This window comes from Lactuca saligna, chromosome 8 (assembly GCF_052625555.1).
Source record: "Lactuca saligna cultivar CGN05327 chromosome 8, ASM5262555v1, whole genome shotgun sequence".
Classification (NCBI taxonomy): Eukaryota; Viridiplantae; Streptophyta; class Magnoliopsida; order Asterales; family Asteraceae; genus Lactuca; species Lactuca saligna.
The window spans coordinates 70,055,476-70,070,373 of record NC_136424.1 but is presented as its reverse complement, the minus strand read 5'-3'; the positions used below and the strand labels follow the sequence as shown (position 1 = coordinate 70,070,373).

At 34.3% G+C, this 14,898-nt stretch overlaps 1 pseudogene; it reads left to right on the top strand.

The window, feature by feature from the left end:
• Window positions 1-7,358: 7,358 nt before the first annotated feature.
• Window positions 7,359-9,142, top strand: LOC145011672 (3-ketoacyl-CoA synthase 11 pseudogene; annotated as a pseudogene).
• The last annotated feature ends 5,756 nt before the right edge of the window (window positions 9,143-14,898 follow it).

The following is a 14,898-nucleotide window of genomic DNA, read 5'->3' as shown; positions in this document are numbered from 1 at the left end:
TAAGTTTATAACTACTAAAGTAAATCTCCATTATCTAAGTTGCGAGTTCCATAACCATACAATAAACTAGATATGGCTCGTAATGGGGCCAGTATCATTTTATGACTTTTGTCACTTGTGGACCAGTCGGTCCCACTGTAGCTAGTAGCAAGGTGCGAGGTAGTCAATCCCGTATAGATCTATACACTCAAGTCACATTCTCCCTCCAGAAGATTCTGGTTATAGGGGTAGTCCTACACTCTCGTATCTCGGGGGAGTGTTACCAAGGATGTGTCTCCAATCTTAAGATTAATGAATTTTAAAAGTAATAATACAGAAAATCCTGTTTTATTGGTCCTTCACTCTCGTATCTCTGGGGAGTGTTACTATGGACGTGTCTCGAATTCTAAGATTAACAAATTTACAAGTAATGATATGGAAAATCCCGTCTTATGAATGTCATGAAATCCTTTGTGAAATATAAAATATATCATTTTATAATGAGTTTCACAAGTTTTCCTTGTTTTAATTTCGAAAACAAACTCTACAAGTTAAATGCAACACGGTTTTTTGTGTGAAAATCATACTGAACATCTAACATTTCATACGAAATAATAAGTTTTGAGTACAAGATTCCTTGTACTTTTTCTTGTATTCCCCCATGAAAACTTGAAAAACACGGAAAAAGGTGTAGGGGTATGAACTCACCAGACGAGAATGTGTCGGGTAGGATGCTAAGTGTCAATTTAGGGCTTGAACACGCGTGAGGATCCTATGTAACATGAAGTGATACATAATTGTATCTAATTAGACATTGAACCACTAATTAAGTAAGATAATACACTACGATGCGCGAAAACACTTTATCTCAAGTGTTATGAATGATACGGGTTGCATCTAAGGAGTGTAAGGCCTTGATAAGGAGTTTACTCTTCAAGTGGATGACTTCTAGAGGTGTTTATAGCCCAAAAACCACACCCCCATGAGTTTACAGCCGTAAACGCATGGGTGGAGTGTTTTTGGTTGCTCAAAGGTCTTATATCACTTGGGGAATTAAGCTAGGTTCAATTCTAGGGCATAGGAAGTGACTAGGGCTTCAAATTTACCATTTAGGGGAGTTCACGGTTGTAAACATAGAAGTTCCACTCACCCTTATATAGGGTTTTTCGATCAAAACTGACTTGTAGAGAGAGAGAGTAGAGAGAGAGAGAGAGAGAGAGAGAGCTATGAGGAGGTGAGAAAAGGCTCAAATGAAGTTCCACTCACCCTTATATAGGGTTTGATTTTGCGGCTCGGTGGGAATCTACCCGATCTCGATGTTAAACGGGGTTTATGGTCATACCCGATTAAATGGTCGTAACCCGACGTGGTCGTGAATTAGAAACTTTTCAAAGGAATATCAAGGGTGTTTCACGTGTTTCTAATTCATTCCGACACTTATGAAGTCATAATAAATGTCTCAATTTAATTAATCTATTTCAAAATGTTAACGGAAAATTTTAATAAAAACTAGTTTTATTAACAGAAATGGGTTACATTGACGAAATAAAATTCAGGTTGTCACACTTTAACCCTTACAATTTCATTCTTTTTTTATTCTTCATTCCTCCACCGCCTGATCCCTCTTTGTATTTGTATTTTTACATTTGTTTTTGTCGGTGGAATGTCCATGTGTTTCTCCTCTTTGGTTTCCACGTGTTATGTTTGACCGTTTACTATCTGATACCACTACCTCGCTGTCCACTCAAGTTTCATCCACCGCTTCCACTGTCTGCTTTCATCTGCTTTTCTTTCTTCATGATCCCTTCGTCTCAGGTAAACCTGAAAATGGTCTCTCCATCACCGCCCTACAGGCGATCGCTCACCACCAACTCTGCCTCTTTAGTGACCCTTCTCCAACCTTCTTCTACACCGATCCTCTTCGTTCACATGATGCTCTCTTCATAAACCTAAAACTCTTTTTTGACATCGATTGCATCTCCCTTCTGATTCTTGCGCTTCTCTCTCTACACCTAGAAAAAATTCATGTCATCCCTCATACAATCTACTGCCCACCACCGCTATCCCTACCATTTTCTCGACTTAAGACATCGAGAGCAAACCACCAGCCACCACCAACTGTTGTTGTTTCTGGATGGTTCTACCGTTCCAACTTCTCTACGGTACTCTTAATCGGCTTCCTTGACTCCACCAGCGTAACCACCACTTATAATCGGTCGGTATCACCGCCTTCGGTTCCTTCAGTGACGGTGGGTTTTCTCAGTAAAATCAAATGCTGCTGCGGTTTTGAACCCTGATATTAACTAAGGTAATATTCAAATTGGATTGTACCAACAATCCTATTGCATTCTTTTCTTAGGTTTTGAACCCATATTTAATTTTGCACTTCTGCTTTCTTATGTTTTGTATTTATGTTTTAGGTTGATTTTGAAATTCACCCTTCATGTTGTTAAGCTTCAAAACTGGTTGTCTCCTATATTTGCATTGAATTGCAGGATTAAAGAAGGAATTAGATGTAGTCGAACAATGTTAGCACTTGATCACCTTTAACAAATAATATCAGATGTTGTGATTTCATGGAATTTCCCTTTTCCCGTTCTTCAGGTTAGGTCATTATGTGATAAGGCGAAAGAGATCCTCATCAAAGAAAGCAATCTTCAGGTATCTTGTCATTATCATTCCCTAATACTTAACAATACCAAAAATGTGAGATTAAAGAATTTAGATCTATTTCTTCATGTCTTTTGCAGTCTGCTAAAAGCCCAACAAGAATCTGTGGGGATATTCATCTGCAATTTCATGATCTTGCAGAGCATTTTAGGATTGGTGGAAGGTGTGTGTTGTGTAATGATATGATAAATTGATATGATATAACTTATAAAACCTAATTATGTTGTTCTTTATATAATACCCTGATACAAATTATTTATTCAATTTGTCTACGTGTGTGTGTGCGTGTTTAATTTAGGCGGAACATTTTCATGCCTTTGCACAAATGGATGATGAAAAACTGATTTTGGATAGTTACTCAAAAGGAAAGCTTAGACTTTGATTACTTTGATTTTTTTTAAAATATTTTTTGATTTGTATCTATATTGTTAATATCCATGTTGGACAATTGTCAAAGATCATTTAGTCATAAGGTGGTTCTTGGTAAGAAAGATCCGAAAAAAAGCTACTGGTATGCTTTCTTTCAGGTCTTTTTTTCATATAAAAAATTTAGTTCATTCTCTTAACTGTCCAAATTTTCATCTTTAAGAAACTAAAAATATTGTTTTAAAATAGGAAGGCTGATTTCAAAACTACAATTGCAACTCCAAAATGATCTAATTAGGCGAACTGAATCTTAGGATAAGCAAAGAAAAAACATTCGGTTTCTAAAGGGTAAAAATTTGAGATCGATATTTTCAGATTTTTTAAAAAATCCAGAAATAATTATTGAGTATCAGGGGTTGCACTATGATGATGGAATTAAAATTAAATGCATAAATTGTGATATAGTTTGAATTGCTTATTTGTATGGATTAATTCAAACATAAATGATTAAAATATGTGGAAATTTTTTGTGATTGTAATATTTAAACTGAGAATAAATATATATTACTATGTTATACAAAAGTGAAACTGTATTACCTAAAATGAGAGTTTACCATAATTTTCATATAGTTTGGCATATACTCATCAAAGATTGTAGGTTTTTCTCAAATTTTTGTAACATTTTATTATTATGGTTTATTAACATCTTGCATGGCAGCAACAAATGAAGGCACTAACAACACTTGACTACGGTGGTTAACGTAGAAAAAGGCATTGACTCCAAGCCCTTCACCCGGTCAGCAAAGGGCGTTAAGGTAATTGGCTGTTTCAGGGAGCATTAAAACTACATGGATGTAACTAGAAACAAATAAATAAGATAGGAAACATATAAAATCACATAAATGGTCTTTTTATTAAAAAAAAAGATTACATAAATGGTTTGTATGTGAAAGAAAATGACAATGTACTTTTTTAGGAAACATTTATATTATTGAGCTCTAACATACTACAGTTATCTCTTTTCAGATCATCTAAAAAGAATATCAAAAAGGTCATAAAAGTATTGTAAATGACTTTTATGAAAGTATTTTTTTGAAAATTTCCAGAACAATTTCCTAAAAGAATCACAACAAGTTATTTTTCTAAAGTATGATGCTATTAATTAATATTTTTGAAAGGTTTAAAGCTATTAATGAAATTTGTTTCAAGAAAAAAATCCTTTAAATTAGCTTCAATAAACAATAAAAAGGTAATTGTCAGTGTCATTCAAAAATAATCCAATAATGATGAACTTTCAAAAGGACAAAGCTATTTAATAACTTTTTTTTTGCAAGTTCAAAACTAAAAACATTTTTTTATAGGAAACTACTTTTAAGAAAATGATATGGAATTCACAAATTTACACTACATTGATGTATATGGAAATAAATAAATACGATAGGAAACCTATCATATTACATAAATGGTTTATATGTGTAAAAAAGTACATATATGGTCCATACGTGAAAGAAATTGACAATGTACTTTTCCAGGAAACTTTTAAGTTAATAGAATTGTATTTTCGTACAAAACTTTAAAAAATTTCATCTCATCAAAAAAGAATCCGAAAATTGTTCATTTTTTGAAAGTACAATGCTATTAATGGTATGGGTAATAAAGGAACACAAAAACTAACATCTGATATAACACATCTGTTTTATTTCGATTTATTTCCCTTATTTTTGGAATTAGACTGTTATTTAAAAATTAAGAGAAAGTGTTTGCATATACATTTCGTATATACACGAATTTATACCAAATATATGTAATTGTATTTAAAGTTTTTGCAGTAAATAATTTTGTGGGGATAAATAATTGACTTATTCTTAAAAAGCTTAAGGGCATTATGGTCTATTCACAAGAAGAGAAAATAGATGCGGAGCAATGGCATGTCTACAAAAGAGTCTTTTATTAATAAAAATCTTTTATCAATAAGGGAGATTTCACAAATATATCAATCGAGAAGCTCTTTTTTTAAAGTGGGACAATAAATGTTGCAGAAGTTTGCTTGCATTATGTACCAACATACTTTACTATGACTAGCAATTGTGCTAATGTACTATAGTTTCATAGAAAATCGAAACCTTCCAACCCCGCAACGCGGGGGAAACACTTCTAGTTGGATCTATGTTTATAAATTGAAGCAACAAATATAAAATACAATGGGTTTGATGTGTGTTCACCTTTTTATATGCAAAAAGAAAACACAAAGAACCAAAGGAGAATCCTTCCATCGCACTTGTACCTAATGCGACAATCTTCAAAGCAAGAATACCTTCTTCCTTCTCATTGTCTTTTGTGATTTCTTAGGGACCAAAAAAGACTAAACCCTTACTTGTTGACGCTAGGATTTTTGCAAATATGAGGGAGAGGTAAGAAAATTTTGTGGACTTTGATGTCAAATTTCCCACCAAGCATACCTTTTAAATAACGTAGACTTTTATGTTAAAATTTCACACCAAGCAAACCTTTTAAATTAATGATATAATTATCTATAATAAATAGATAGTTACTAGTAATAATTAAATATGCCTAATTGAAAATTAAATCCCTCTTATTTATAGTCTATAATTAAACCATCAAATTATTGAAGAATAACAAACTAATCATTTTATTTGTTTATTCTCTTTTTAGATTGTACTTTGTGTGCAACTCAATAGACATATATATTTATTAGCAATGGCACTAACTTACTGTGTCAGTTTTCATATTTCTAACATTTACAAACTACTTTTTAGTTTATCAAATTCGAAAATATGAAAGAGGATCCAAAAGTTAGCTATTGCCTATCGAACGTAACCAAAATATGTTTTAAGTATGGTATTTTGGTCAAAAACTCTAAATCATGACCATCGTTGTCAATATGTTTTCACCATGTAAGTCCATCAATTATCCTTGTAACTCCATCAATTATTCTCACAAGTAAATGAGGGGCTCATACTTACATTATTTTTTTCAGTCATATAAAATATATGAAAATGTTACAGTGGAAATAAGTAGAACTTAAGAAGGCTTTTGATTTGCATCATTTCTTTTGAAAGGTATAGACATCTTAAGTTGATGTATAGATCTTGAACTAAATTTGTGTTAATTACTTTGTGTGTGGGGCGTGGGATGATCTAGACATCTTGAGTTGCTGAAGCCTGCCTTCTAATTAATCTACTTAAAGAAGATCAACAATGTGTAACTAAGTCAGCATTAGTCAATCCGAAAACTCTAAAAATAGGAAGTTGCTAAAGTTTAAATTTGAAGATGAATAAGGGTGCAAAAGGGTCAAGCTACTTGTGAGCTGCTTGGAATCGGCTCGTTAAAAGCTTGACTTGAAACCGATTTTAAACGAGTCCGAGCCGAGCTCGAACTTAATATCAAGCTCGTTTATTAAATGAGCTCGAGCTCGAGCGTATGTCACTAAACTCGATTAGGATCGCGAGCCTAAACGAGCCTATATAATATAATTTATTATTATTTTTATATATTAAAATAAAAAATATATATATATTTGGGGAATTAAGAATTTATGGTATAAGCAAATGAGCTTCTTAATGAGATCGAACCAAACTTAAGCTTATTTAGGCATGTTAGACATAAAACGAGCTGAGCTAGAGCCCGATCTGAGTTTGTACAACTTTTTACGATATCGATCCGAACTTAGTACAAAGAAAGCTCAAAGCGAGCCGAGCTCGAGCTCAAGCTTCGTATAACTTAAACGAGCTTGAGCCGAGCCTGACCAGGATCCGACTTGGCTCAGCTCGTTTGCACCCCTACAGATGAAAATCATAAGTTCCGCTTCCAAGATCAACTTAGAAGTAGGGCCGTCTTGGGGTTTTACAAACCCTGGCGAAAATATATAACAATGCCCCGTTGTTAATTTTACAATAGAGCAACAACTAACTAGTGTAAGGCATATATTTTTAAATCCACAATGTAACAAACACTTTTTTATTTAAGAACTAATATACAGAAAGCCCTATTTAGTCAAGGGAGGAACCATGCATATCTGTATGAAATCGTAATGTTTGTAAATTACAGTATTCTTTAGTGTATATTAACTTCAAATCTGATACACATCAATTCTGGATACACACATACACATGCAGCGTATTGAATTGGTCCATTCTGGATACTTATCTGTCCATGCAAATGCATATGTATCTCTAAAGTAGCATCATGCATGACGGTATTATTTAGCAATAACTTAGGAATTAATATTACATATGAAGCCATGCAACTACCCAAAAAAATTTGGCTGGATGAAACCACAGGTTATAATATCGTACACAAGAATTAATAACTTATCTTGGTCCGTATAATAAAATTAAGTACTATGCCGTGTGAAAAATACTTAATTTCCTTTAGATTGTTCAGGAAAACGGTATATGTATGTATATATATAGGCTTTCTGTTAGCAATCGTAAGCCTACAGACACGACCCTCTTCCCTTAATGTCAAGTATGCGAAGTCCACGTATCTCTAAAGTTTATATCCATGAAAACTCCCTGCTAATTCTAGGATTCTAGTCGATCTCTAATTAGAATACCCTCCATTAAAAAAATCACGTTCACCAACAATATTTTGGTAGCTTGAAGAAATTTCATACCAGCATCATGTTCATCATGAACCTCAACTTGAAAGAAATTATGTTCTTAGCCGTACTAATCATGAGTCTTCTTCTGTTATGTTTTTTCATGACCAAAAAACCTTCATGCAAAGTTTACTTATTAGATTTCGCATGTTACAAGCCTCCAAATTCTCAGAAGTGCAGTAAAGAGATGGTTATGAAAAGAGCAACAGACGCCGGATATTTCTCGGAAGGGACAATAGATTTCATGAGAAAAACTCTGGAAAGATCTGGGCTTGGTGACTCCACTTATTTGGCAGAGATCTTTTTCGAAGAATCACAACAGTATACCCCATCCATGAAACATTCGAGAAGGGAAGCTGAGATGGCTATTTTTGGATCCATAGATATGCTTCTGGCTAAAACAGGTGTAAGAAGTGATGATATTGGGATCCTAATTGTGAATTGTTGTATCTATAACACAATGCCATCTCTTTCTAGCATAGTAGTTAATCAGTATAAGCTTCCAGAGAATGTCGTGAGCTACAATCTTGTTGGCATGGGATGCAGCGCAGGACTTCTAGCAATAGGACTTGCTAAACAGCTCCTACAGGTGCACCAAAACACCTACGCTTTGATAGTGAGTACGGAGACAATTACCGAAAATTGCTACATCGGAGAAGATCTTTCCAAATTCATCATCAACTGCTTGTTTCGTATAGGCGGCGCCGCCATACTCCTCTCCAACCGCTCCTCCGACCACCATAATTCCAAATACCGCCTTCTTCACACCGTACACAACAACACATCAAGATCAGATCGCTCCTATAACAGCATATATCAGGAAGAAGACACCGCAGGGACAGTCGGCGTCACCATCAATAAATACCTTCTCACCGCCGCTATTGCCACCATCGAAGCAAACCTAACCGCTTTAGGTTACTTAATCCTTCCGATGACAGAGAAACTTCTCTACGTAGTAAACTGCATCCGAAACCTCCTTTCGGGATACAAAATCAAGTCTTACGTACCTAACTACGGCAAGGCCGTCAATCACTTCCTCCCTCACGTCGGCGGAAAGCCGGTGCTCGATGAACTGCAGAAGACCCTACGGTTTTCCGACGCCGTCATGGAAGCTTCGAGAATGACACTCTACAGGTACGGAAACACCTCCAGCAGCTCGATATGGTATGAGCTGGCGTACGTTGAGGCACAGGGTCGGGTCAAAAAAGGTGACCGGGTCTGGCAGATGGCATTCGGCTCGGGTTTCAAGTGCAGTAGTGCGATTTGGCGTGCAATGAAGACGGTTGATTATGATGACAAGAATCCATGGACGGACGAGATTGCTGGGTTCCCAGTGACTTTGGACGAATGTGAACCAATGCCGGTCTTTTTTGAACCTACCAAGAATAATTAATTAATCTTCCATTTTATATTTAGGCACTTGAATACTTCTCTATTACAATTTACACATACAATCTTACATTGCAATAATAAATCCTTTGTTTGTAAAGGAAATAATTTCCTTAATTTATATACGGTGAATATTAATGTTTCACTGATCTTTGTTTTACCTTGGTGCTAGGATGTACCATCAAAATGATTGTCATGATTTGATTTGTTAAATATCCATATTTCATTGTTTTTCTTGAACAGATGAAATAAAAATGAAAGTCTAGCAAATAATTCAACTTAACCAACTACAAGGGGTTTATAAGCCAATTAATCATATTGACCATACTCATAAAAGTTCTATTGCTAAACCAATTAAAATAACACAAAACAAAAAGTAGAATTTCAAAATCTCCAAAGCATCCAACACTTGGTGATTACAATAACTTGTGGTGTCTCCTTTTTCCATTGAAGCATTACTATATGGTTTAAAGATCAGATTAATATAGTAAACGGAGAGTCTCCATTATTGCTAATGATTGTGTACATTCACTTCTTCGCCTTCCCACAATCACCGATAGCACTTGAAAAACATAACTAACTGGGTAAGCATGAAACTTAGTGAGTTCCTACAAAATACATATACAAAAAAAAAATACATACAAAACATGCATACCGGGCCCATAGTCATTAAGATTGGATTGCCCCTGAGACCACAACCATAAAGACTGGATTGCCCTAGGTATGTTGGTTTGCCACCTCAACCCAACTGCTTCCTTAAGCCTCCAGCCCATAACGGGCTCCTCTCTCATGCCTACAACTTACAGCTGGCCTGTACCTGGTATATTGGCTTACAACACAAAGCAAGATCGCCTCAACATGACCCTCTTCAATATGTCTCTCTCTCTCTCTCTCTCTCTCTCTCTCTATATATATATATATATATATATATATATATATATATATATATATATATATAACCAAACAAGCAATCAAGTAACGCATAAGAACATGCAACTATCTACATAATTCCACCTGTCCAACAGCTTACTACCGCAATCTAGGCCTCTTCCAACACATTACGCTACTACCAATAAATATACAAGGAATACATAAGTATATGTAACCAGATGTGAGGTAGACATCCAAATAGTTGATCTCACTCTAGAGCCACAACCAAACAAAGAATAGACAAGAAAGCATAGATCAAAAGTTATCAAGTTATCCTACGTGAATACATATAGTCCCTAGGGTACCCATTAGACAAAAACCAACATGTTGGTACTCTAACCAGCATATATCACTATTCCTACATCTAATACACAATGATATATATATATATATATATATATATATATATATATATATATATATATATATATATATATATACACACACACACACACTGCAATCTAGTAGGTTGGAATTGGTGCATTCGACCCATGAGTATAGTGAGGAAACTCACCAGAATCGGCGACCCAAGAAACTCCGCGACACGCTTACTTTCTACACTGCTTGCTCCCACAAACCTATTGTTGGATTAGGTTTCTAAGACAATAATTAAATTAGTATAATCTTGAATTATTATCAACGTCCTTTTAGGTTGCTCTCAAACCTAGTAATTGACTTGAATGCTTTTTGGAGAGAGAGAGAGAGAGAGAGAGAGAGAGAGAGAGAGACTGAATTATTAATTTATTATATGATTAATAAATTAATTAAAAATCAAAATAAATGATTAATTAATATATTTTGAGAACAATATATTAATTAGAAATATTATTGTTTAATTAAAAATTAAACAGAAATTAATTTGACTTAGTTTTATGATTATTTGGATTAATTAAAGGTAGAAGGACTATAGGTGACAATGTTAAAAATTTAAACAATGACAAATTCTAGAACCTCCCATAGAGGGTATAGTTTCTAGAGGTATTCTTGGGCTCCAATATGACATCCCCATTTTCACGGCCAGAAAATACCGATTTTGTTTATGCTTTATAAAAATCAGAGTATCTCTTTCAATAAAAACGTTGTGGAATTTGTTCCCAGAAAAACATGATAATTTCATTATCAAAGCATTTCCGAATAAATTTATTTTTATTCATTTTAAAACATTTTGGATGTCATCGTCGATACAGAAACATAAGCATAAACAGAACTTACATTCATTTACACTAGTGATCTATATCTCCTTAATCTCTCAGTGTAATGTAACTTCACATCGTCACTTGTGATACAAGTAAACTGAGTGGGTTAGGTTGGGAAACCTGGTGAGTACATAGGGTTTTTAACCCACAATAATATAATTATTATGTTTAATCATCAAACAATTAACCCATTTACCCATCCTCATTATCTTCTTTATTCCTAAGTACATTTCCTAAGGATTTATCATAAGGGTCGTCTCCTACATCATATTTACCTCTCATCTCCTTACATCGCATTTCCTTATATGTTTGTTCCTAAGGACTCTCCTTAAGGATCATCGCCTACATCACATAGGCAGTATTGATTCAGGGATTACTCCCTCAATACGTGCCCAACAAAGGTTAGGCCATCTTCAATGCATTGAACTCAAATGAGTTCAATGGATTGCCACATGTACATTTCACTCACAATACAATTTTACCTATTAAACTCTACACTCCATTAAACCCAATACAATTTAATGGATTGCCACAACATTTATATGTGTGTGAGAGGAGAGAGAGTGTGGAGCTCAATGGGGATTGAACTCCCCATTCTATTGAGTGCCATGTCATTAACCCACAATAAGGATTTTGAGTTTAATGGGATTAAACTCCCCATTAAATTACCATTGAAGATGGCCTTAGGGCATCATCGCATGAATACATAGTTACATCATCGCCTGAAATCGTAATTATAGTAAGGGGTTAGAATATCATCCTATGAATACGTAGTTACAACATCACCTGAACTCGTAATTCATCACCTACAGGTTATGGGACTGCTGGTGTTTCGATGGGGTTGTCTATAATAGTCCGTGGTCGCCATCTATACTCTGCTAGATGACTACATCTTCAAATTGTCGGACAAGGTTATAGTATCTTTCATCCTACATCACCGATTCATCATCACCTATCTGTCATCACCCAATTATCATCACCTATCTATCATCATTTTATTTCATCACACATCAACTATTTCATCTACCCATCTTTTATCCCAACATATTTGTAGATATAAAATAAATATATAGTTTAAATAATTTAAAACATGTATAAAAGCATTCATCCAGCATAGACAGTAAGTATCCAGATAATATGAACGCATGGCATGTAATTTATATAAAATATTACATATCTATGTGTAAGATGAAAGTAACTATACACTCACTTGTTAAAGTGATGATTCCAAACTCGGACAACGCTTCGCTTCTTAACAATATAATTTCCTTCGACGAAACCTATTATTATTACCACTAGATTTTAGTTTAATATTTACCGTGATTAATTATTAGTCTTACATTATTATTATTATAAGCATTTAAATAATATTTTCCAACCACTATGTACAGATAGGGGCCGGACATAAAACACCGGAGGGCACGATCATTTTGGCATTATTATTATTATTATTATTATTATTATTATTATTATTATTATTATTATTATTATTATTATTATTATAAGCATTATTATTATTAGAAGCATTTAAATAATATTTTCCAACCACTATGTACAGACAGGGGTCAGTCATAAAACACCGGAGGGTACGACCATTTTGGCATATAACACTTCTGAAATCCAACAACCCTATGCGGCCTTTTAAACCAGATTCTCCATACCGCGAGTGGTTAAAAAGATATTATAACGACACTTATATAACTCATAATAATATCCCAAATAATTATTATAAGGCCCTAATAACATTAATATATTTAAATAAAATCTATATTAGAAATAGTGTAGGCGTAGCTCACTTGCAGCAGGATTTTATTAAAAAAATTGGGCTTCCCTGGAGTAGCGTTTCCGAGCCGAAAGCTCTTCTTCTCGGAGCCTTTGGGCGCTACGGGATTTCTTTCTCGTGCTAGGGAGGTTCCCTAGACTTGGGAGGGGTTTAGGGAGGCTAGAGAGAAGTTGGCTAATTCTCATTCTATCTTAGATTTACAAAACTGTATCGAATTCGCTGCGCTCAAAAAGTAGAGACTAAGCTTCGTCCATATCTTTCACATATGAGTTCCATTTTCATCTGTCTTTTTATCGTTTAATCCTATTAACGATATCATCATTTCGTTTTTTAGATTATTTTGGCTGAAAATCGACCGATCTACAATTTGAATTTTGGGTTATTCACTGTTATGCTAAATCTTAGAAAAATCATAACTTCCTCATACGAAGTCAGATTTGGATGTTATTTTTATGCACACTCTCAGTTTAACATATTCTATGACTTTCATTTAGATCACTAAGGCTAAAAGTTGCTCTTTCATAAATTCACTATTTACGTCTTTCCAGTGTCGTGTCGGTTCCGTCGCGAAACTTCGACGGGTCATAACTTCTTCGTTATAGCTCGGATTTCGGCGCTCTTTATATGTACGGAACACTTGAGACATATTCTGCAACTTGGTAAAGATTATTTATTATCGAAAAGTCTTTTTCAACCCCTATTATCTCTAAATTGACTAGCTCGGATCTACGGGCGTTACATCCAAGGAAGCTTAGAATGTCTGAGGTAGGAAACAAGAGGATTAGGGTTATATAAAAGGAACATGCATTATCCACTACCTTCCTATCACATATATAAACCCCATTGGGTTTAATTTTGGGTGTTCACATGCTTAATAGAGTCTCAAATCCAAAAATACTCCTTCTCCTCCTCCTCTCTCTCATCTTTAGCTTCTAATTGCTAGGGTTTGGGTGTGAGCTATTAGAGAAACGAGACTTCTGGACCTTTCTTTCTAAGGACCAATCAAGAAGGATTTTTTTTTATTTGCTATAAAAAACAAAAGGTGTATATTTTTAATAATCCTTTTCTTAATTTCAAAGATAGCAATGCACTTCTAGGGTTTTTGATATTCAATTATTAGTTGTAAATAATAATGAGAACATAGAATCTTTAGGTTCATGTGAACTGAAGGTTGAAGTTTTTCTGCCAAAATAAGATTTTGTAACCCATAAAACCCATCAGTGTTATCAGAGCTATTATTCCCATTGATCTTGCACAAAGTTTAATATATCACAATTAGTGTTTATAGAAACTAAACCCTAAGGAGGTAATTTTCAAAAATCTATAGGGTTCTTGAAACCCTAGCCTTCAACGTTATATTTTCGATTTTAGCAAGGGTTTTAGAAACTGAAGGTTTGTATCGTTCGTATACACTTTAGGTATAAAGACTAAAAAGAAACTCAAACAAAAAAAATTAAAAGATACAGAGAGTTCTCCAAATTGTTTCTTTCACCAAGAAAGAGGTTTTGTCCTTACAAAGAAGATGGTTGTCACAAAGACGATTATGACACCAAGTCGTGTTCATAACATTAGGGTTTTCCCTAATGTTGTATATCTACTAATCCATAGATATCAATCCCATAATTCAAGGGATTGCGTATACCAAGAACTGATCTTATCACAAAGATATCAGGTCTCTGATCTATTATATACTTATCTATATCATTACCTAATATACAACAAATTACAATCGGATAACTGTACTATAAGTTGATGTTGATAAGCTTGATACAATGGCACTGTAGATGTAGTAGATGTTGACACTATCTTTCAACATATCGTGTGTTTGACTCATCAGATCATAAGATGTGACATTACAAAAAGCCTTGCCTCATTTGCCTGTTTTGGAAAATTTAGGAGCCATTTTTGAGGTTTACGTTGTTTCATGATAAACCCTAACCTATTTTCGAAAATTAGAAGGCTTA